The sequence below is a fragment of the Drosophila navojoa genome, chromosome 3 (assembly GCF_054131105.1).
Source record: "Drosophila navojoa isolate 15081-1374.11 chromosome 3, UAZ_NAV_1.0, whole genome shotgun sequence".
Taxonomy (NCBI): Eukaryota; Metazoa; Arthropoda; class Insecta; order Diptera; family Drosophilidae; genus Drosophila; species Drosophila navojoa.
Genome location: NC_142891.1, coordinates 29837712 through 29862441, shown reverse-complemented (window position 1 = coordinate 29862441; position 24730 = coordinate 29837712). Strand labels below are relative to the sequence as shown.

The 24730-nt window shown below is 36.0% G+C and overlaps 1 protein-coding gene and 4 long non-coding RNA genes across 8 annotated transcripts in view; 3 read left to right on the top strand and 2 right to left on the bottom strand.

The window, feature by feature from the left end:
- LOC149091982 (uncharacterized) overlaps nt 1–24730 on the bottom strand; it is a 202016-nt gene that overhangs the window by 73076 nt on the left and 104210 nt on the right. The window lies entirely within an intron of this gene.
- The window catches only part of mthl15 (methuselah-like 15), a 141650-nt gene that overhangs the window by 49386 nt on the left and 67534 nt on the right, over nt 1–24730 (bottom strand). The gene's annotated exons all lie outside the window — the stretch shown is intronic.
- LOC149091990 (uncharacterized) lies at nt 1392–2497 on the top strand. Its single transcript, XR_016196442.1, has 2 exons — nt 1392–1514; nt 1563–2497. It is a non-coding gene; the product is annotated as an uncharacterized LOC149091990 (long non-coding RNA).
- LOC149091989 (uncharacterized) lies at nt 2991–9340 on the top strand. Its single transcript, XR_016196405.1, has 2 exons — nt 2991–5352; nt 9271–9340. It is a non-coding gene; the product is annotated as an uncharacterized LOC149091989 (long non-coding RNA).
- LOC149091988 (uncharacterized) lies at nt 12023–17359 on the top strand. 2 transcript variants are annotated; one of them, XR_016196416.1, is made up of 3 exons: nt 12023–16220; nt 16271–16705; nt 16803–17359. It is a non-coding gene; the product is annotated as an uncharacterized LOC149091988 (long non-coding RNA). The 2 variants fall into 2 exon arrangements; XR_016196415.1 differs by lacking the exon at nt 16803–17359 and having other exon boundaries at nt 16271–16758.

Below are 24730 nucleotides of genomic sequence, written 5' to 3'. Positions count from 1 at the left end.
GTAGGCATATTTTCCATAAACTTTGTATTATAGACCATCTTAAGGTAACTCCAAAATGCCCAACATGTAACGCTGAGTGCACGGCAATGGCCTTAACATTCTCGAACAATACCTTGTTTGCAGAGCTTCGCTCGGAAGCCGGCCCACAACCTGGTGCAAACGAAACCCTAAGTACAAGTGGCAATAGGCTAAATTACCCTAGGAGAAACCAAAGATCCACTAGAGGTCGAGGGATAAGTCCAAGGCGGGGTATGCAAACTCGATCCACCACTCGACAAGAATCTGACCGTAATTTGAACACTACTAGTGTCGGACTTAACAACCAAGACGAGATAGCTACCTATATTCAAGCTTCAATAAATATTCAACAGCAGCAATTGGTAGAACAACTCACGTCACACTTATCAAAAATTATTGAGACATCTCTGCAAAGTAAATTAGAATCTCTTAAACTGGTCCCACCAGAACAACCACCATCCTCTGCTAACGACAGCAACCTTAGGATCAGTAATACAGACATACAACAGTCTCATTACAATAACGTTGAGAACATCTCAAGGTCTAGTGTCAATCAGAATAGCTCCATTTTAAATAGTTCACCTGGGAAAGTACCCAACATTATGCAAAGTTGGCACATCAAATTTGATGGGTCCAAGAATTACATGCGTACAGACGAATTTATTTATCGCGTTCGTTCTCTTACCAAACAAAATTTGAATAACGAATTTCAACTCTTATGTGACCATTTATATCTATTGTTTACGGGTAAAGCTAGTGATTGGTACTGGAAATTTCATCGTACTCACTCCAACTTTACTTGGGAAATCTTTTGCTTAGAGTTCAAGAGAAGATTTGAAGATATAGAAACCGATTATGACATATGGGAAAAGATTAGGAAACGTCGCCAAGGCGAAAACGAACCATTTGATGACTTCCAATACTCAATAGAAGATCTTGTTGATAGACTCCAAAATGGGATACCTGAAAATGAAAGCCTATAGTGTAATGGTCAAGGAATATATGTACTGACAATAAATAATTGCAGTGCATATCATTCGCGACAAGTTTGTCGCCTGCACTGCAATACCAGCTGATCTTGCAAAAGCTCACATTGCGAGAGCGAGCTTTTGCAAGAACCTTCAAAGCTTGGGACACAGCTGGTAAATTGCACCCATCTTCGCTTCTGACTTTCCAAGAAGAGGAAGAGCGCAGACTGGAATGTGCAGGTATATAAAGAGCCACATGGGTCAAATAGTTCTTTTCCGGTATCACGAGATCAGCAGATCAAAATTAGATTGTGCTGAAAATTTAAAAGTATCAACTTATATAATTAAAAAAAAAAATTTTTTTTGTTTGACAAAATAAAACCTAAGCACACCAAGATTAAAAGTGCCAGCGATCGCGTTTGTTTTTTTTGCATTAAATTTAATTGCATTGGCAGCGCGCAGCTGCCGGTCTCAAAATATATGTTACACATATATACATTTATACATATATATATACATATATATCAGGTATGTAAGAAAAAAAAACACGGTTCAAAAGAAAAAAACAAGTAAAAGCAAGATTTTCCATTTTTTCAGTGGACTTTTGTCCATTTTTTCCTCTTATTAGATACCCTAACTTCACGCCAGCAAGGGACACCTTGAAGAGCGGAGGTTAGGGTACGAAAAGCCGGCAGAGCAGCATAACGCTTAAGCGACGGGGGAGAGGAAGGGCACCATCAAAAGACAAAAACCGAAAAGAAAACCAACAAAAATAAAAGAAACTTTAGTGCCTAAAAGAAGATTTCTGAAAACGTGAAAACCATATAACTAATGACATAGAAATTTTAAACTATAGTAGTATTTGCATATAGAAACAAAAAAACTGCGAAACATAAAGAAAAGAACTAAAAAAAATGAAAGAAAAGGAATTTGTGCAAGACGTTTAAATTGCCGACGGCAAGTACGAAGTTAATTTTTTTGTCGAGAGAAAAGTTAAAGAATACAGAAAAATTAGTGGTTTAAAAGTTCCTTCATAAAATCTATAATTACTATATACATTTAATTAACACACAAAAACGAAACCAATAAATAAATAAATACCAATAAATAAATATATATGAATAAATAAATGAAAATGAATAAATAAGAAACATAAAGCAAAGTGCAGCACATCAAAAGAAAAAATGAATCCACACACAGTTAATACCCTATAAAGAAAACTTGAAGAGAGAAAAAAAAATTTTAAAAAAAATTATAACTAACCAAAATAAAGCAAAAAAAAAAAAAAAAAAAAAAAAAAAAAAAAAAAAAACAAACAAAAAATTTAACAGAACAAAATGTTAAGATTGTGTAGTTCCTCCCCTCCCGCAAATATACCCCATTTCTACACTTCACAGCTGACACCACCACGCAGAAAGGCCTTTCGTCGCGGGAGTCAAAAAAAGCAAACTGTAAGTGATTAACCCCAATGTGCCCTTGTCCCCAATAATTTGAAAAAAAAAGTAATAAAATGAATATTTAAGTTTATTTTAAAAAAACAAATAAGTAGAAAAATTTTAATATAAAAATAACAAGAAAAAAAATATTTTTTTAAATACCACCATGAATAAAATTTGGGTTTCTTGCGTTTTTCTTTTTTTTGTATATTAGTATATTATTTCTGTGAATTGATTCGTTTTTTTTGATGCAGCAAATATAAACATAAATGTAAAGAAAAATTTTTAATTACACTGAAAAAAAAATTAATTTAAATGAGATTCAATAAATAAATAATAAGTAGTACCATAAAAAATAAAATTAATAATGCTAAAAAAAATATATATATAAATAAATAAAATTTATAATTATAAAAGGAAAAAAAAAAAAATTTTTTAAATTATAAAACATTTAAAAGTTTTCAAATGAAATTTAACAAAAAGGAAAAGAAAATTTATAAGCAAATGAATATATAGAAATTTTTTTTGTAAATCAAAAAGTAAAAGTAAATCAATAATTATTAGAGAAAAGAAGAAAAGAGAAATAATGTTTTAGATAAATAAAAGCAGCAGAAAAATAGTAAACGTATAATTATAACTGAAGTAAAAATTATTATTTGAATGAAAACATTTACAGTAGCAATGAGGAAGTTTATATATAAGTTTTGAATATTAGTTGTAAGAACTTTGTTTTTTTTGAGTCTGCGTACTCAACAATAAATTTGAAAAAAAATGAATACAACAAGTCACATCAGTTTTTGAGAAGGAATATGAAATATTAAAAGTCAAGTAAATTTGGTTATATAATGGGGTAGGAAGTCGTCCGATTTTTCTTGTAGGGGGTTTTTAACAATTTTTAATAAAAAACCGTGGTAGGGTTGGGTGGAGAAGCGGGTGCCAATCGTCACCTAAGGCCTCGCCTCTTCATATTTTTTTTGTCTGGTATATGCACACACTCTGTGTTCGTCTTCCCCCCCTTCCCCTTCACTTCGGTCATTTGGACCATCTTTAGGAATCTTAACAATTAAAATTTGTGTTCGGAGATTTGAGAGGTAACAAAGAACCCCCCCACACTCCCGAATGAGCTAAGGGACCAGGAGATCCCGCCCGTTATCTCTAAATCTATGGCTAGCCAAAGTAGTGCTAGTAGTAGCAGCAGATATAGCACTCGTCGGCTTACACACGCCAGCAGCTAAACCACACACTACAAATTTTATGGCGCCCAACGTGGGGCACTGTGGAGCATTAGTCTTTAGCGATACTATGCTTTTCGTCCATCGATTTCATCGTGAGGCATTGAGAGTATTAGTTGTTAAAAATTATATGTTTTCAGTGTACCGATTTCCAAAATGGGGCATACTAGACTCGAGTTTACTTTTATACGAAGCTAGTAGCCGCATTTTTTATTGTGAATATCCGATACGCTAACGATAGTTAGTAGATAGTTCGTTTATAGAGTGGTAAATTAAATGCAGTTGTATTGGAACTCTAGCATTTGACTGAGAGCGGATGCATTGCCGACAACGCCTTTTCTTTACTAGCACACTCATTTATACACAAACAAAACCATCGGAATTAAGATCTGTTTTCACAATAGCTCGTTTGTTTTCGATAACCTTTTATATCTTTATTGAAGTACTTGTGACTTGAAGAATATAGGTCCGCTTCTGGAATCTTGTGTATTTAGCTAAGATTGGATACCCTGCCGAAGATGGATACCCTATAATTTTCAAGATAATATGACAATAAATTTATAATCGGGTTTTCATTCCCGATAATAAAAGTTGGTCGATGTATTACACTCATGTTGTAATAAGTACATTACTTCATTGATGAATGTTGCTTCGCCAATTTGACATCGGATGTTAGATGCAATAGCCCAGTTTGTATGCCTTATGTGTTTATACCAGAACTTAAAAAAATATGGAATTGACTTCCTCCCCATTTATATTAACCAAAACCATTCCTTATTAACTTTGAATAAGTAAGATTTTTAGGAGTTTTGTTTGAAAAACCATTTTTAGGTAATAGTTGAAGCCACTATGCCTCTTGCTCGTAGTCCGCAACGTATTTCCGCTTCTTTGGATGATGCTGGGAAGAATTGCGACATATGTGGTCAGGTTTTGACAAATACTCAATCGTGCTATATCACTAATTGTAAGCATATTTACCATAAGCGTTGCTTGGAAGAGCTTTTGAATGATCGCAACACTTGTCCTAATTGTGCAGCTGTGATAAATATACAAGATTTGAAGGTAGTTATAGGAAATTGTTCGCCTCAATCGAAGCAAGCAGATCCGTCAGTCCCAGGTTCAAGTACTCGGGCAGTGACTCGAAACTTGGCCAAAGCATTAAAAGACGTAGATACTCAAAGAGTCTCAGAAGATCAGCGTGCGTTAGAGGTGAGTGAAGAGCCGTTAGTAGAATTAGACAACAGTATTGGCACCAACCAAAATGAACATCCTCCTTCACGGGGAATAAACACGCGAAGACGAGGTCGTCCTTATCGTGCAGGTACCAATCGTCGCGAGGATCACGCCCCAGTTGATTATTCTACTATACAAAATATGATCGAGCAAACCGTAACTCGATTAATGTCGTCCTTGAATGTGAGCAATCGATCTCCGCCTAATGCTTTACCGCGTCCGTCTGTTCAAATGTCACCGTCAAGTCAGACATCAGTTCATCCGAGTAAAGTCGCCCAAATAATACAAAAATGGAACATTCAGTTTGATGGTACCGAGGAAGGCTTAGGTGTAGATGAATTTATGTACCGGGTAAAAGTATTAGCTGAGGATACGTTAGATGGTGATCTGGAGGCTTTGTGCAAGCATATGCACATACTTTTCGCCGGAAGAGCTAGAAACTGGTACTGGAGATACCATAAGAAGGTGGACCGTATCATTTGGTCAGATTTTTGTTTTTCGCTACGTCAGCAGTACACGGACTATCGATCCGAATTCGCCAGTAAAGAGTTAATACGCTCTCGAAAACAAAAAGTAGGTGAATCTTTCACAAATTTTTATGAAGGGATTGTGTCGCTTATCGACAAATCTTCAGTTAGAATCGACGAAGAAGAACTGATTGAGATTCTTAAAAACAATCTTCTTCCCGAAGCGCGTCACCAGCTGTTATATCAGCCGGTGCATTCAGTAGGTCAGCTTCGAAAATTGGTCCAAATGCATGAGAATTTAGTTGCAGAAACTAGTAGCCAAAGGGAAAGTAGTTCTCGTAACAAGCAGCCCTTTCAGAGGCGACCAAATTATACAGTTGCTGAGCTCGATGACGAGAACGGTCAGATTGAGGACATGGAACCTGAAATCGCTGCTGTTCATCAGTCAAACATACGCTGTTGGAACTGCGATACACCAGGACATGTGTGGGAAAATTGTTTAGCGGAACGTCGCATATTTTGTTACGGGTGTGGTGCACTTAATGTGTATAAGCCACAATGTAAGACTTGTATCCAACGCTCGTCGGAAAACCGGCAGAAGGGTGCGTCCAACAACAACAGGATGCCCCCTGCAAAGACAAATTGAGATCAGAAGAGGCGATCAACGCTATCATCCCTGAAGCTCCTTCGCCCGAATTCAATTTAAAGTTTGTCCAAAATGAAAATATCAAGCCCCTACACATGCTGCCTTACCATGAACGACTCAAAAACTATTTAGAAGTAAGGCATAGGATATTTAGTGAAATAAGTCCTTTAAAAACTAGGAGTGCTTTGCGTTGCAAAGATTATTATAAAAGGTTAAGAAGGTATAGAAAGTTATTACTCTCAGCAATAATTAACGATAAAAATGATTCGCGTTGCTATGCTGAAGTTAGTTTTTTTCAGTTTACCGAATTGGGTCTATTAGACACAGGCGCAAATGTTAGCTGTATTGGAGCCTCGCTAGCTTTAGAAAACTTCTCAAACTATTCTGAGTTTAAATCACTTACATCCCAAGTGCAGACTGCAGATGGGAAAGCTCATAGCGTGGTTGGTGTACTTAACGCCCCAATAAATTACAAAGGAACTACTAAGACTCTACGATTATATGTTATTCCTGCAATCAAGCAAAGATTAATTTTGGGTATAGATTTTTGGAAGGAATTTGCTCTAGCTCCTCACGTAATTAGCGCTATGCAGTCAACCTCGGATGAGTTTGATAAAAATTCCACAGTTAGCACAGATTTAGTAGATAATTCATTCCCCTTATCTGATTTGGAATTGCGACAGTTAGAAGTCGTAAAATCTCTTTTCCCTAATTGTCAAGAAAAACTAGGCCGTACGCATTTGATTCAACATCATATTGATATTGGTGATGCACGGCCAGTTAAACAGCGTTTTTATCCAGTCAGTCCGGCAGTGGAAACGCTCTTGTATAAAGAAATTGACCGAATGTTAGCCCTTGACGTTATAGAACCATCTATTAGCGCCTGGAGTTCTCCCATGCGATTGGTGGTGAAACCGAATAAAATTCGGCTATGCTTAGATGCGCGTAAGCTAAATGAAGCAACCAAAAAGGATGCTTACCCTTTACCTGCGATAGAAGGTATATTTTCGCGTATGCCAAAAGCAAATTATATTACCAAGCTTGATCTGAAGGATGCATTCTGGCAAATAGAATTGACCAAAGAGGCAAGGCCATTAACTGCGTTTACCATTCCTGGCAGACCTCTCTACCAATTTAAGGTAATGCCGTTTGGCTTATGTAACGCCCCAACAACCATGTGTCGTCTTATGGATGAATTAATACCTCCAGATCTACGCTATTGTGTATTTGGTTATCTAGATGACGTATGCGTAGTTTCAGAGAGTTTTCCAGCGCATTTAGCAGTGCTAGTACGCCTTGCAGATCAATTTCGCAAAGCAAACTTAACCCTGAATATTGAGAAAAGTCAGTTTTGCGTTAAAAGCGTAAACTATTTAGGACATATCATAGGCAGTGGCGGTATCTGCACAGATCCTTCGAAGATTGATTGTATTAAAAATTGGACACCACCAAAAAACCTTAAGCAGGTTCGAGGATTCCTAGGTATTTGTGGGTGGTATCGAAGATTCATAAAGAATTATGCCGAGCTCACATGCCCTATAACTGACACATTATCAAAGAAAAAGAAGTTCTTATGGCCCGTAGAAGCACAAGAGGCTATGGACCGATTAAAACTGATTCTTACTACAGCGCCAGTTTTACAGAATCCCGATTTTGAGAAAAAGTTCTATCTGCACTGTGATGCCAGTGATTATGGAATTGGAGCCGTGCTAGTTCAGTTATCAGCAGAAAATGACGAAATGCCGATTGCGTTTATGTCTAAGAAACTGAGCCGAGCACAGCGAAACTATAGTGTAACGGAAAGAGAATGTCTAGCTGTAGTTTTGGCTATAGAAAAATTCAGGTGTTATTTAGAAATGCAGGAATTTGAGGTAGTTACAGACCACTCAAGTTTGATGTGGCTGATGCGTCAACAAAACGCATCCGGTAGACTTGCCCGATGGATCTTCCGCTTGCAGCCATATAAATTTAGTATTTCTCATAGAAAAGGCAAAGATCACATAGTTCCGGATGTCCTTTCAAGGATGTGTGAAGAAGAAGTTGCAGCGTTAGAAATCGGCCCGATTGTCGACTTGGACTCAGATGCTTTCTTTGACCCTGAGTATCAAGAGCTCAAGCAGAAATTAACTCTTGAGAAAGCCAAATTCCCAGACATTAAGACATCTAGCCAGTTTATTTACATTAGAACAGAACATTCTAAATGTGTGGAAGACCAGAATGAGAGTTTGTGGAAGTTATGGGTTCCCGAACGACTTAGAACAGATGTGCTTAAACAAGCTCATGACAGTGCGATTTCATCACACTGTGGGATGCAGAAAACAATAGAAAAGCTACGGAGAAATTTGTTTTGGCCAGGATTAGCTAACGATGTACGTGCTTACATACGTAGTTGCGACACCTGCAAAGAAACTAAATCTCCTAATACAATTCTAAGACCACCAATGGGTTTACAGTCTCCCACATGCAGACCATTTCAAAAACTTTATATTGATATTCTAGGACCATATCCCAGAACTAAAAGTGGTAATATAGGCTTGTTGATTGTTCTAGACCATTTTAGCAAATTTCATTGGCTGTGTCCTTTGAAGAAGTTTACTTCATCTGTCATTCAGGAATTTTTGCTGAAGAATATATTTCACTGTTTTGGAGTTCCAGAAGTTTTAGTGAGTGATAATGGTAAACAATTTCGTGCTAATGACTTTAATGCATTTCTGACAGAATTGGGAGTGAGACATGTGTATACCGCTTTATACTCACCCCAGAGTAATGCGGCTGAACGTGTCAACCGCTCAATTCTATCTGCAGTTAGGGCATATCTTAAAGAAGATCAGACAGAATGGGATAAAAACATAACAGCTATTTCTTGCGCATTGAGGTCGTCACTTCATCAATCATTAGGTTGTTCGCCTTACAAAGCTCTCTTCGGATTAGAGATGATCACTCATGGAGCTGATTATCGTCTCCTTAAAAATTTGTCCCTTTTAGAGGAGCCACATCTATCTGTTCAAAGAACTGATCAACTCGCTTTGTTGCGAAAGGATCTGCGAAAGAACATTCGTACTGCGTATGAGCGCAATGCTGCACAGTACAATTTAAGATCCAAGCCAGTGTCCTTTAAGGAGGGTCAGGAGGTTTTCAGAAGAAACTTTAGTCTCAGTAAATTTTCACAAAATTTTAATGCAAAGTTAGCACCGCAATTTGTTAAATGCCGAATTAAAAAGAGGCTTGGCAATAGCTTTTATATTTTGGAAAATTTACAAGGCAAAGAAGTTGGAACTTATCATGCGAAAGATATTCGTATCTGATTCCCGCTAATCTTCTAACTGTCGTATCAGATTATCGTGTATGTAATGGTCAAGGAATATATGTACTGACAATAAATAATTGCAGTGCATATCATTCGCGACAAGTTTGTCGCCTGCACTGCAATACCAGCTGATCTTGCAAAAGCTCACATTGCGAGAGCGAGCTTTTGCAAGAACCTTCAAAGCTTGGGACACAGCTGGTAAATTGCACCCATCTTCGCTTCTGACTTTCCAAGAAGAGGAAGAGCGCAGACTGGAATGTGCAGGTATATAAAGAGCCACATGGGTCAAATAGTTCTTTTCCGGTATCACGAGATCAGCAGATCAAAATTAGATTGTGCTGAAAATTTAAAAGTATCAACTTATATAATTAAAAAAAAAAATTTTTTTGTTTGACAAAATAAAACCTAAGCACACCAAGATTAAAAGTGCCAGCGATCGCGTTTGTTTTTTTTGCATTAAATTTAATTGCATTGGCAGCGCGCAGCTGCCGGTCTCAAAATATATGTTACACATATATACATTTATACATATATATATATACATATATATCAGGTATGTAAGAAAAAAAAAACACGGTTCAAAAGAAAAAAAACAAGTAAAAGCAAGATTTTCCATTTTTTCAGTGGACTTTTGTCCATTTTTTCCTCTTATTAGATACCCTAACTTCACGCCAGCAAGGGACACCTTGAAGAGCGGAGGTTAGGGTACGAAAAGCCGGCAGAGCAGCATAACGCTTAAGCGACGGGGGAGAGGAAGGGCACCATCAAAAGACAAAAACCGAAAAGAAAACCAACAAAAATAAAAGAAACTTTAGTGCCTAAAAGAAGATTTCTGAAAACGTGAAAACCATATAACTAATGACATAGAAATTTTAAACTATAGTAGTATTTGCATATAGAAACAAAAAAACTGCGAAACATAAAGAAAAGAACTAAAAAAAATGAAAGAAAAGGAATTTGTGCAAGACGTTTAAATTGCCGACGGCAAGTACGAAGTTAATTTTTTTGTCGAGAGAAAAGTTAAAGAATACAGAAAAATTAGTGGTTTAAAAGTTCCTTCATAAAATCTATAATTACTATATACATTTAATTAACACACAAAAACGAAACCAATAAATAAATAAATACCAATAAATAAATATATATGAATAAATAAATGAAAATGAATAAATAAGAAACATAAAGCAAAGTGCAGCACATCAAAAGAAAAAATGAATCCACACACAGTTAATACCCTATAAAGAAAACTTGAAGAGAGAAAAAAAAATTAAAAAAAAAATTATAACTAACCAAAATAAAGCAAAAAAAAAAAAAAAAAAAAAAAAAAAAAAAAAAAAAAAAAAACAAAAAATTTAACAGAACAAAATGTTAAGATTGTGTAGTTCCTCCCCTCCCGCAAATATACCCCATTTCTACACTTCACAGCTGACACCACCACGCAGAAAGGCCTTTCGTCGCGGGAGTCAAAAGCAAACTGTAAGTGATTAACCCCAATGTGCCCTTGTCCCCAATAATTTGAAAAAAAAGTAATAAAATGAATATTTAAGTTTATTTTAAAAAAACAAATAAGTAGAAAAATTTTAATATAAAAATAACAAGAAAAAAAATATTTTTTTAAATACCACCATGAATAAAATTTGGGTTTCTTGCGTTTTTCTTTTTTTTGTATATTAGTATATTATTTCTGTGAATTGATTCGTTTTTTTTTGATGCAGCAAATATAAACATAAATGTAAAGAAAAATTTTTAATTACACTGAAAAAAAAATTAATTTAAATGAGATTCAATAAATAAATAATAAGTAGTACCATAAAAAATAAAATTAATAATGCTAAAAAAAAAATATATATAAATAAATAAAATTTATAATTATAAAAGGAAAAAAAAATTTTTTTTTAAATTATAAAACATTTAAAAGTTTTCAAATGAAATTTAACAAAAAGGAAAAGAAAATTTATAAGCAAATGTATATATAGAAATTTTTTTTGTAAATCAAAAAGTAAAAGTAAATCAATAATTATTAGAGAAAAGAAGAAAAGAGAAATAATGTTTTAGATAAATAAAAGCAGCAGAAAAATAGTAAACGTATAATTATAACTGAAGTAAAAATTATTATTTGAATGAAAACATTTACAGTAGCAATGAGGAAGTTTATATATAAGTTTTGAATATTAGTTGTAAGAACTTTGTTTTTTTTGAGTCTGCGTACTCAACAATAAATTTGAAAAAAATGAATACAACAAGTCACATCAGTTTTTGAGAAGGAATATGAAATATTAAAAGTCAAGTAAATTTGGTTATATAATGGGGTAGGAAGTCGTCCGATTTTTCTTGTAGGGGGTTTTTAACAATTTTTAATAAAAAACCGTGGTAGGGTTGGGTGGAGAAGCGGGTGCCAATCGTCACCTAAGGCCTCGCCTCTTCATATTTTTTTTGTCTGGTATATGCACACACTCTGTGTTCGTCTTCCCCCCCTTCCCCTTCACTTCGGTCATTTGGACCATCTTTAGGGATCTTAACAATTAAAATTTGTGTTCGGAGATTTGAGAGGTAACAAAGAACCCCCCCACACTCCCGAATGAGCTAAGGGACCAGGAGATCCCGCCCGTTATCTCTAAATCTATGGCTAGCCAAAGTAGTGCTAGTAGTAGCAGCAGATATAGCACTCGTCGGCTTACACACGCCAGCAGCTAAACCATTCACACTACAATAGTACATCACGAATTACTTCATTTAAATGTTTCAAACAGATCGCAGCTCCGAAGAGAAATTAGGAAACACGAACAGTTTTATAACGACATTAGAACTTTTAAGCCTCGGGCTGTGCGTTCATACGTCACAGAATTGTCAGTACCCAACGATTCCGAACAGTTATCGGATGTTGCTAACGTTTCAGAGAACTTATCCGAAATACAAAGACATACCACAAAAACAGTTCAAGTTTGTTGGAATTGTGACAAATCTGGTCACAGATTCGACGATTGCGTAGGGCCTAGAAAAATATTTTGTTTTGGCTGTGGAGCTAAAGAAATATTCAAGCCTATGTGTCCGAAATGTAACCCTTCGGGAAACCGGAAACGGGATGTGTCAACCAACACCAAGTAGACACATCCTCCGAACCCATTGACAGTCAGGATATTGGCACTCAAACGGACCACCAATATAATTCTTCCAACACTCACTTTTCATTCACACCTTTACATAAAAGAATACGAAATTACAACGTAGTCCGTAACCGAATATTCAATAAAATAGATGAATTTAGATATAGAATTAAGCCTAAGCGTTCAACTAAACGTTTAAGAGAATTCTGGAAAAGTATACGGAAGGTTAGGAGAAGGTTTATATCAGCCATTTTTCTGAGCTCAGATAATAGACTTTTCACTGAAATTAGTATAGAAGGTAGAAGTTATATAGCCCTGCTAGACTCAGGAGCCACAATAAGTTGTATTGGCGGTTCGGCAGCAAAAGAATTGTTATTGAACAAAAAAGTTAGAAAATGTTCGGGATACATTAAAACCGCGAATGGAACACCTAGCAAGGTAATAGCCAAGTTTACAAGTCAAATTAAATACCAAGGGAAAGAAGCAGATCTAGAAATGTTTATCATTCCAGACTTGAAGCAAGACGTATATCTAGGCATTGACTTTTGGGATAAATTTGGACTTTTAGACAAAATAACATCACAAGACGGTGTAGCAGAATTAGATGTAGGTACCGCAGATGAAAATATAGACCCACCCAACTATCACGTATTGTCGAAAGAAGAGAAGGCACGACTTGATAAAGTCATAGCAGTTTTTCCATCTTTCGCTACTGAAGGTCTTGGTCGCACCAGCTTAATAACGCATTCTATAGATGTTGGCTCTGCAATACCCATAAAACAACGTCATTGGCCAGTTTCGCCAGCTATTGAAAAGATTATGTTTGCTGAAGTCGATAACATGTTGGCACTAGATGTCATAGAAGAGTCAAACAGTCCTTGGAGTAGCAATTGTGTTTTAGTCAAAAAGGGAGAAAAATATCGACTCTGTTTAGACTCGAGAGAAGTTAATAAGGTTACTAGCCGGGATGCATACCCTTTGCCTCATATTGATGGCATTTTAAGTCGTTTACCACCAGCTCGTTTTATTACCGGCTTAGATATGAAACACGCATATTGGCAAATTCCTCTAGACGAGAAATCTCGACAATATACGGCTTTCACGGTCCCGAATAGACCTTTATATCAGTATAAAATGATGCCCTTCGGTTTATGCAACGCCACACAAACACTATGTAGATTAATGGATCAAGTTATTCCAGCTCATTTGCGAACACGAGTCTTTGTATACCTAGATGATCTCCTTATTTTGTCTGACGACTTCGATTCACACTTGTTGTTGTTGCAAGAAATAGCACTTTGCTTACGCAGAGCAAAGCTTACAATAAACATAAGCAAATCAAAGTTTTGTATGAAAGAAGTCACCTATCTCGGATTCATAATCGGAGACGGTCAAATAAGAACAAATCCCGATAAGATTAAAGCCATCAGTGAGTTTCCTGTTCCTACCACTGTGAAACAACTACGGCGATTTTTAGGTTTATCAGGTTGGTACAGACGATTTGTTGAAAACTACGCCACTGTTAGTTTTGCTTTGACAGAGCTATTAAAACAAGAGAAAGGCATAGAGTGGAATCCAGAAGCCCAACAATCGTTCGAATCTTTAAAGTCTTGTTTAACAGCTTCACCAATTCTGATCACACCAGACTTTTCGAAACCATTTGTTTTGCTTTGTGACGCAAGCATGTATGGAATAGGTTGTGTTTTAGCTCAAGAACGGGACGGAGTTGAGCTGCCTATAGCTTTTATGTCTGAAAAACTCTCAAAAGCACAACGCAATTATTCTGTGACAGAATTAGAATGTTTAGCAGTCATTAAAGGCATCAAAAAGTTTAGATCGTATATCGAAGGTCAGGAATTTGTAGTGATAACTGATCACTCCGCTCTTAAATGGTTAATGAATCAGAAAGATTTATCCGGCAGACTTGCCAGATGGTCCATGAAGTTACGAACCTTTACGTTTAGTATTTTGCATAGAAAAGGCTCACTAAATGTGGTAGCAGATACCTTATCTCGGCAAAATGACCCAGCTATTGAAGAGATGACTTTTAATTGTCCGATAATAGATTTAACGTCACGAGAATTCAAATCACACGAATATTTAAGTCTAATTGAGAAAGTCAAATTAAATCAATCCAGATTTCCCGATCTAAAAGTAATTGACGATTTCGTTTACAAAAGAACAGAGTTTTCTTCTGGCGAAGAAGAACAAGAAAATAGTTCTTGGAAACTTTGGGTACCATCAACATTAGTGACTGAAGTTTTACAGCAGGCACATGACGCGCCAAGTTCAGCACATTGTGGTATGAGTAAAACTGTGGAAAAGATAAAAAGATATTTGTTTTGGCCTAGAATGGTTAGTCAGATTCGAAAATATATATCCGAATGTATCGTATGTCGCACGACAAAGAGCCCAAATACCATTCTTAAACCACCAATGGGTAGACCCTTTTCATCTGATAGACCTTTTCAAAAATTATATATTGATTTGTTAGGACCCTATCCACGTTCCAAAAAAGGTAATATTGGCATGCTTATAGTTGTTGACCATTTCACGAAATTCCATTTCTTGTGTCCGCTTAAGAAGTTCACGGCTTCTAAAATTTGTGAATTCTTAGAAGACGCTATATTTTACACATTTGGAGTACCAGAAATGATACTCACAGATAATGGATCTCAATTTAAATCCAGTGCTTTTCAGGCCTTCTTAACGAGTTTCGGTGTAACTCAAAAGTGCACCGCGATTTATTCACCACAAGCTAATGCTAGTGAGCGATTAAATAGATCTGTGTTAGCCGCTATACGAGCCTACATAGGTTCTGAACATACCGATTGGGATGTAAATCTTAATGCTATTAGTGGGGCTTTGAGAGCTTCATTACACCGAAGTACAGGATATTCTCCTTATTTTCTTGCTTTTGGTCAAAACATGATTTTAAATGGGAAAGATTACTCTCTACTAAGGAACCTAGATCTTTTGAATGATGACACCAAACTAAGCAATCAAGATACATTACAGTTGCTGCGACAAAAAGCAAAACAAAACATAAATAAATGTCATGAAGCAAACGCCAATAGATATAATTTACGTAGTCGTAATGTTCAGCTGTGTGTAGGAGATACAGTTTATGCACGGAACTTTACTCAGAGTAATGCTATTAAAAGATTTAGCGCTAAGCTGGCACCAGTATTTATTCCAGCGAGAGTACACCAAAAGCGCAGTCCAAATTACTATGTACTTAAAACAGAAGACGGAAAGAACCTAGGGGTATACCACCTAAAAGATATACAGATTCGTACCTAAATTAAAATCATATGGTCTTCAGATAATGGTTCTTCGAGCAGGTCTTGCAACATTATCTGTGCTGTAGTGACCGAAAATAAATAACAATTCGGGTCATAGGTATAAACACAGAATAGTGGGAACAAATAATAAAATACGATTCGGTATGTCATGAGTCACCCTACGGTCGTTGTTGTTATCTATCTTTGTTTATCATTCGCATAGCGCAAGATATACAGATCATACGATTGCACCGCAAGCACAGATTTTGATCGTACGATTGTACCGCAAGCAGACGAAGAAGAGATGATCGCGCGACTGCGCTTAGCGCCACTTAAACCAGCGTGATTAGCTAAGCTGCCGATCATAATTGAAAAGATCTTTGACGATAGCAGACGCGACGTTCAGATCATGTATTAAATTAAAAGCAAAACGTGGGTGAATTATTATACTGCACAAAAAGATTATATCCGTGGATAGTGCGAACAGCAAACCATTTAAATAAGTGTCTAGTGATTTGGCAATAGGTACGTTAAAGTATTTGTGGTTGTAATTCGCTAATTATTTAATAATTTAGGTGACCACCTTGATTTAGCTCAATAGCAAGAGCTATCACCAAAGCCCAAAGACTGCGAAAGAGTAGTTGGTTTTTTTTATGTGACTCGTGCGGTCAACGGCATGCAGCGATGAAATAAAAGACCTGACTGCGCAGCAGATTAACCTACCACGAAGACAAGATACCCTCACCGACACGGAGTCAACTCTCGACGACGTCAGTTTCATTAACGGCCAAAAGAGAGACTTCACCCACAACAACCAGAAATAAAGAAATCGGGATCTCTAAAACAACCTACCCCATGACGTAGGACAACCTCGTTTAGATCTCGGCTTTGTCCCAATACCTTAGTTAAGTAAGGACCCGACGGAAGGTAGAGCATTGCGTCAGCTGATGCGCTAATGCAGGAACACAGCGAAGGTAGCCAGAGCAGACTATGTGCGCTGCTCTAAAAAGGTTTTTATAAAAAAAAAAAAAAAAAAAAAAAAAAAAAAAAAAAAAAAAGATAATTTGATCAAGAGACCTTTATATTTTTATGTTTTAACCCCAGCAGCTAAAATCAACATACTATCGTCATCTTGGGCCCAGGGATACAACGGTATGCAGATATATATATAAAAACAATAAAAACGCTATGTAAGTAATTGAAGGATAAGAAAACAAGAAAAATATAAAGTTCTCTAAAATCTAACGTTGATAGACTTCAACAAAAGTAAATAAGAAATATGGAAAAAACATAAACATAAACTATAATATACTTCCGTAAATGTAGTTGGGAATATTTAAATTATAATGAATTTATACGTTAATAGAATGAAAAATTATACAAGATCCAAAAATGAAGTAAGAAATGAAAGAATTATAAAATTATAATGGGAACGAAAATGTAACGCGAGTTAAAACTAAATGTTGTAGATAATAAGAAATATTGTAAACAAACATAATTAGAATATAAGAAAAGGCATTAACGCATAAGTATAGAGTAGTATTGATTAGAAAACCTTATCATCTCCCCATCATACCTCTCTCTTAGAATGTCATGGTATTCTGACGATTTGATTAGTTTTTTTTTGTTTAATACTGAATTAAAATGATGGAAATGAATATGAATTCATAAGTTTTTTTGGTCTGTCGACTATCCATGCCAGGATCGTGTAAGGTGTAATATAGTCTTAAAGACTTGATTAGGGACAATACAACTAAAATATAGTATTGTCAAGGTAGGGAGGGTAGAGACGAGGGACGAACAACACCTACTGTCTCTCTGTCGGTCAAAGTCATGTTTAAGTTTACCATATTAATATTGCGTGTCGGCGCATTGGTCCAAATACAGTCAAATTCGAAATATAGTTTCTGAAGCGCACTATAACTAAAGTGTGTTAGGGTGCAATAGTGTAGAATAGGTGGAGAAGAACCCCGACAATCCGGCGAGCTAGATACGAGCATAGCAAGAGTGCGCGCCTCGAAGCCTTCTACACGCCATAAGCAAGCCTGTACTTAACATCCGCAGGCGACATACAGCGCTCTCGTCGAGAGAGTCGCAACTTAGTCAAACCCGTACGCTACACAACCCAGCAAAAACCATGCGAAATTCTATTCAACAAAATAAATCATTCTGAATTGCCCGAAAAACTAGAATCAGCTCAATCCAAAATGCTAGAATACCATAACAAAAAAAGGATATCTAAAAATTATCAAGTAGGTCAAGTCATTTATGAAAAAAAACATGGCGAAAGAAATAAATTACAAAGAAGATTTAGGAAATACAGTAAAAATAAATAATAGAGACCGCATAATTCATAAAGATAATATAAGATCTTAATAAAACAATTTTTTTTTTTAATTTTTAGCATGACCATTTTATATGTACTAATCACTTTACTGCCCTTCTGCCGCCCCGATATCATAAACTACTCCAATGACGACTACGTTTTACTTGAGGACGTTGACAATTTTTTATTATACGAAACATTCGGAGAAGTCTTCCACGTTACTAATTTAAGTTTTTATAATGACATATTTGAAGAGCTAAAATTTTTTAGTAATAGAAGTAACTCTACTGACTGGGAAATAACTATGGAACTAAATTTAATTAAAACCCTTCTTTCTCAACTTATACCCCATAGAGTCTCTAAGCGAAGTATCAATGAATTAGGTACTATTTTTAAATGGATTACAGGAACACCAGACCATAATGACATGTTAACAATTCAAAATAAAATAAACGAACTCATTGAAAATAATAATATACAAAATCAAATTAATTCTGCAATTTTTAAAGAAGTTACTAAAATAACAAATCTTCTAGAAAATATTAAATTCAATCAAGAAATATTATTGAAAAAATATCGATTAAAACTATTATCACTTGACCTACAAAATCTGCTCGACACTATTACATTTTCAAAAGCCAACATAATAAACCCAAAAATTTTAAATAAACAAGACATGACAAACATATTTAATCACGAAGCATTCAATATTACTCTTATTGACCTCCTAGACGTATCCTCTTTTTCAATTATCTCATACCAAGGTTTAATTATAGTTTTCATAAAATATCCAACTATTAACCATAATTGTAAGTTATACCATGCTAAAGCAATTTCCCAATCAGATGGAAAACTATTTATAGACGATAAGATCGCTAAATGTAAGAACACTTTTTATCTTATAAAAAACTTTAAAGCCGAAATTTATAATACCTTTGCTCAAATTGTCTACGAAAAGAACTGCTTCATCGATTTAGTTAATAAGCAATTCACAAGCTGCACAAAAATATCAGAAAAAAATAAGCCAATAGAAGTAATTACAGATGGTGCAATTTTAATATCAGGAAAAAATTGCGTTAATAACACCTGGCTTACAGGCACTTATCTCATAACTTTCAAAACCATTGTAACCATAAACAATATTACTTACACAAACGAAAAAGAGAAACTGCTTAATTATGTAAAACATAACAAATTTACAAATTATTTAATTACTGAATATAAAACCTCTAATGACACCGAATTACGATTAGAAAATACTAACACTCTATCAAAAATTGTAATAGAATTAGAAAACAACCACACAAAAATAACATTCATTATATTTTTAATAATTTTTACATTGATTATGATAAAGCTTCTCAAATTTTGTTCAGGGAACAATTTCAACCCTATTACATTTTTATTTTCAAACCCGTCAAATAATCAAAATATTCAAAATTCTGATATACTAAATGCCATAAATAATCAAATCGAATTTCTAATGAGAAATCGTTAAGAATCGAGGACGATTCTTCTTAAGAAAGGGGGGAGTTATCACCACGCAACTCAGGCAAATCTTATGACAAATGTAAACAACTTTCAAATAACATTATTCCCTCTATAGTATCACGCCACTCAGCCCAGACATAAAAGCTTCTTGCACTATTCCCACAGAGTAAGCAGTTTTAGCCTCAATATAAACATAAGATCTCCCTGCGTTGTTTCCATGAGCCCATGGAGCCGGCAACCCAGCTTTGATGTAAACAAATCTTAATTTCACAATTCCGATATAAAATCACGTAAGCCAATCTTGGGAGCTTTTGAGCTTTGAGCTTTAATGAGGGAAGCTTTAGCATAAACATTAGCTGACTTGCAGCATAAGATCATATCTTGTAGTTAGTTCAATTTTGGAGTTTAATAAAAGAACACTAAGTTCACTAAATATAAAATTATTTTTTTATCAACTTGCAAAGTCAAGAAGTTAATTTGCACGCTACAGCAAAATCCTCTTTATATACTGAATGGTTTTCTGCCACCCACCCTTGTTTTGAGCATAGAAAAATTATTCTTAATCAGTTTGTCTTAATTTGTATTAGAAAGAATTGTAAATGGCAAACTGAGAAAATTGTTGGTAAAACCAGCATTGTAAATAAAAGAAAATGAAGAATAATACATAAATAGGTAGTTTGGGTTGATATCAATTTTGGCACAATTCTTAACAGAAGAAAACAATGAGGTTTTAATGAAAGGCCGTTAACACTCCCTCTGCAGATTTAATCCAAAATCGTTTGCACAATTAAAAGCCCTTGGCAGGCACAAACCTTATTATATGTATGTAAGAAATAGAGGGCTGCATGGCCGCACTCATAACCTAGCAAAATAGAGTCCATTCGAGATAAGACTGAGTGAGTGAGTCCGAGGCAGAATATGGTTGATTGAGCTGGAGTTCGCATGGACTCTATGACTCATAACCCTCTGCCTTCAGTATAATGAATAAGAATAAATAAAACCTAAAGAGGAATACAACAGTTATCCGAAGCATATTGGCGTCGAGTGACTCGAGTCTTTGAGTGCACATATATGTTCGTGTCAACACTTCGCATTTGCTCGGCTCCGTCGCTTGAGACTCGATCAGTGAAAAATCTAAAACCAAAATCAGTGCGCTGCGAGCCCTAAAACGAAAGGCATGCGTTTTAATATGAAGCTTAACTGCGCACCTATTTTTTTCATGTTTTGTCTCTTTCCATGCCCTTTCCTTTTAGAGAGTATATGTAACTCTTGAAAGGGATTGCCATGCTCATTTAAAATGTTAGTGTTTTCATGTCATTATCTTATATATCGATCTATACATAATTTTATTACCTTCTATATTAATTATAATTGCTTTATACAATATATCTAATTAAGCAAATAATAATACTCCTAACGAGTTTATGGCATAACAAAATTACATGGGATTTCGTTTTCTCGTTTTTGTGTGAAGGGTATGAAAGCGTTGGTACGCATAAAGAATATGTATTCGCTACGAAATTTTAACGGCAAATTTGCCGTTGGTCGGCCGTCTGGCCTGCACACACACGATTACATTGCCCTTCGTTCTTTCGCTAATTTTTTTTCTCTGCTAGCAGCGACGCCACTCATTAACTCAGTGAAGCAACTCATATACCCGGCCTCATATTTATTCGACCCTTTCTCGTTTAATAGAATATTGTTACTCTGAGTCATATATGAGCGCACTCACTTACTCATCCATTTCTGAGTTGGCCTCGGTTCCGCTCAATTCAATATGAGCATTGTTAACTCGAGTATGTTTTTTTTGGCAGTCATGCAGCCCTCTAGTAAGAAAGTTTGTATATATATATGTATATATATGAGAGGGAGAGTGACCATTTCGTTTGCGTGCTTATTTGCCCGAGCCATTCCATACCAAGCTGAGCGAATACGAAGTTGGCCGGGACTTGCTAGACAGATGTTGCGGCGTGGAAGAACGTTGCTCTACATGTCTAGTCTATGTGTTGCTTGGTCAGTGATCGCAAACAGTTCACGCGACAACGATTATTATCGATTAAAAATATTATCAATCAAGGCAGATGCCACTGTAGCTAACTTTGAATGATTTTAAATTTTTTTTTTTAATTTGTCAAATATTCAATGGAATATGTAGATCATATGCTGAAAGTTTCATTAAATTCGGCTAAGTCAATCGATGTTAAAAAATAACAATATGTTTGGACAATTAACAAACGCACGTGCAGCAGCTACAACAGTTTTCCTATACGTGTGCACACATACATTCAAACATCTAGCACATTCTTAGAATCACGTCAGCAGTTAGTTTCGTTTAGTTCTGCTAGATGGCGTTGCATCAGTGAATCTATTTCAGTTTTGACATTGCTAATTCGAACATAGGGGTGGCATCATGGTAGAGGGCGCGGCGCTCGATCGCGAGGTTTCGGGTTCAAGCCCAGGGCGCGTCGAAGTTTTTTATTTTTAATTGTTACAAAATTTTTATATATTTAATTAAATGAGTTTTCTATTTCATTTATATTGTTAAATACATCGAAATTGAAATTTTAGCCATAATAAATGTGCATTTTAATTAGTTTGGTTCAGGGTAGTATCTAGTCGAGCACACTCGTCTAGAGTTTTCTTACTTGTTTAGTGATAAACTCGATATGCGCGTGATATATACGGACGTTCTGGAAACATACGGCGTGAGCAACTGTCGGCAAGTCAATACACCTGTAGTATGTTGTACATCGTATAAGCATATGCTCACATTATTGTAGTGTATACAATATATGAAGTAGACATATGCCCAACATAAGTAAGAGTATCATACTCACAACATAGCAACACTTTGTTGCTTCGTTTATATTATAACAGCTATACATAAGTGCCCTAATATGATCGGTCACTTATATATAGACTATCATCTATGGGGAGTGTGCTATCCTTCAACTCTACCCTAATTACCTCCAAGATTTTCTCTTTGCTTGCTAACACATCTAGATCACGGATCTCAATCTGAGCCGATTCGGTAAGTGTTTTAACTACCCCTCATTTACAACAAAAGGTCCCCCTTAGCTATTTTTTGACTGCCTTGAACGTCATCCTTCGGATGCTTTAAATTTGAGTATCTCTTGACTACGCGAAGTATGTCCGCATAGCTGCAGCCACCTAAGCCGTCTTTTGAGTTCGCTGTGCTTTTATCGGGCCTAATGCTCGTACTAATGCTCACTGCTTGTGCCTTCTACTACTTTCTTGAGCGGCGTGGTCTTTTTAACCGGTCGGTTGCAGAACGATTTGGCCGTCTTGTGGAGACTGACCAGCCTACCCAGGTCCTCTCTCATTAAGGCAGTGGCATAAGCCGCTGACCCCCAACTAAGGCAGACAGTCCCTTAAGGGTAACTCCTATTTGAGCTAACGCTTCTTTTAGTGACATGGGTGCCTGGCACTCTGCCGTTGGGGACTGATTAAAGGTCGACGGCTGCAACAGCGCCCTCAGTTGTTTCTGGGGTGATCGTTGCAACGAACAACAGCGCGCCGTTCAGCTCTATTGCAGCTCGTCCTCTATCATAGCATCCATTTTGCCTCCGACTACCAAGGCTTACAGACTACAGTAACTTAAAGTCAGCTTAGCTACGACGAGAGCTCGAAAGCATGCGCTACTTTTAACAATTGCGAATTCACTTCAAAAGTTAGGTTTCTGTCTTTGCTAAAACTCAGGAACTCACCAAAGTAAGTGTCCGGCGCAGTAGCTAATAATTGCTCTTAATAGTTAATAAGTTTCTCTCAACTTAATCTTTTGCATTTTGTCATTTTCAATCGCTGTTAGTGCATTCATGCAAGCATAACACACGGCTGCTCTGTGAATAACGCCATTAAGAAAGAAAAGGAAGGAGGAAAGGCCTAACGCCTAAACAGTGGCGTTTACGTCGCGCCCACAGCATACACGTTGACTTCAGTTTTTCCACTTTTACAGGGGAAACAAGTAAGAACGTTGCAGTCGGGCGCTACCGACTGCGGAATACTCATTCACAGTCCGTATACATGATGCTATGTTTACAAAGGGGCATTTATTCTTATTTCAAATTTAATTTGGCTTTAAAAAATTTTTATCGAGTAATCGATAATTATTATATTGATCGTGCACTTTTTGAGTACAAATGTATGGTAATTTTCGTTAATAGCTTTCGGTCACACCTATTGCAGATTCTTAAGCGTTTGCTTACATTACAAAAGCGCGCTTTTTAGCAATGTAGTTTTGTCAGATGACGCTCTGTTATTAGTTTATTGTATTTTAGCTACCAGATTCTCAAGCAAAACGATATCGTGGGTGATAGAGGCGTCGCAAGTTATGTTACAGCGGTGGAGGTTCAAGGCCCCTTCAATGTTGTGTATTTTTTCATACATATTTTGTTTTTTTATTAAATATATACTTATTTTATTCTTTTTTCTAATTAAAAAATTTTATAAGTTTAAAATTGTTTCTTCTTAAATAGCCCTTATATATGTATGTACGCATTTATGCATGTATATGTATGTACATAAGTCTGCACGCATATGTAGCATTCCAGCGTTTCTTATGCACGCGCTCATTTGTATGTGTGTATGTATGTACACATAAATGCATACTCTAGCGTTGAAATGATACTGATTTGTTTTTGCTTTGTTCTTGAATTTACCATCCGCTACTCTCATAACAAGAATCTTATTTTTGGATTTCATTTTAATTGCAATCGTCGACAGTAGGTGGTGGCGCTGCCAGCAAAGGCGCCGGTTCAATTTGTTTTTGTTCTTTTGACAAACATGACTTGGGTGCGAGTTCAAATCCCACGGAAAAATCAAATCCCAAAGAGGCGTGACAATTATTTTTGGGGCATCGATAGAGGAGGTTACCAGTAACTCAACTGTCCAAATTTGAAGCTTCTAGCTCTTAAACTGTAGGAGATATAAAGTTTTGCGGTTTGCCACGCCCCCTTTGGGCGGACATATATCCACTATAGCTTGTTGGACTTGGGAGGTCAACTCACGTATATATACCAAATTTCAAGTCTCTAGCATCAATAGTGCCTAAAATATAGCCAAATTTGAAAAATCACTATATCTTCAGGGCCGATTTGCCACGCCCCTATTAGGCGTAGACATAAAAAATTTTCATCAGTCATTATAAAATTATAGCATTAGCTCACGTGCGAAATTTCAACGTTCTAGCTTAAGAACT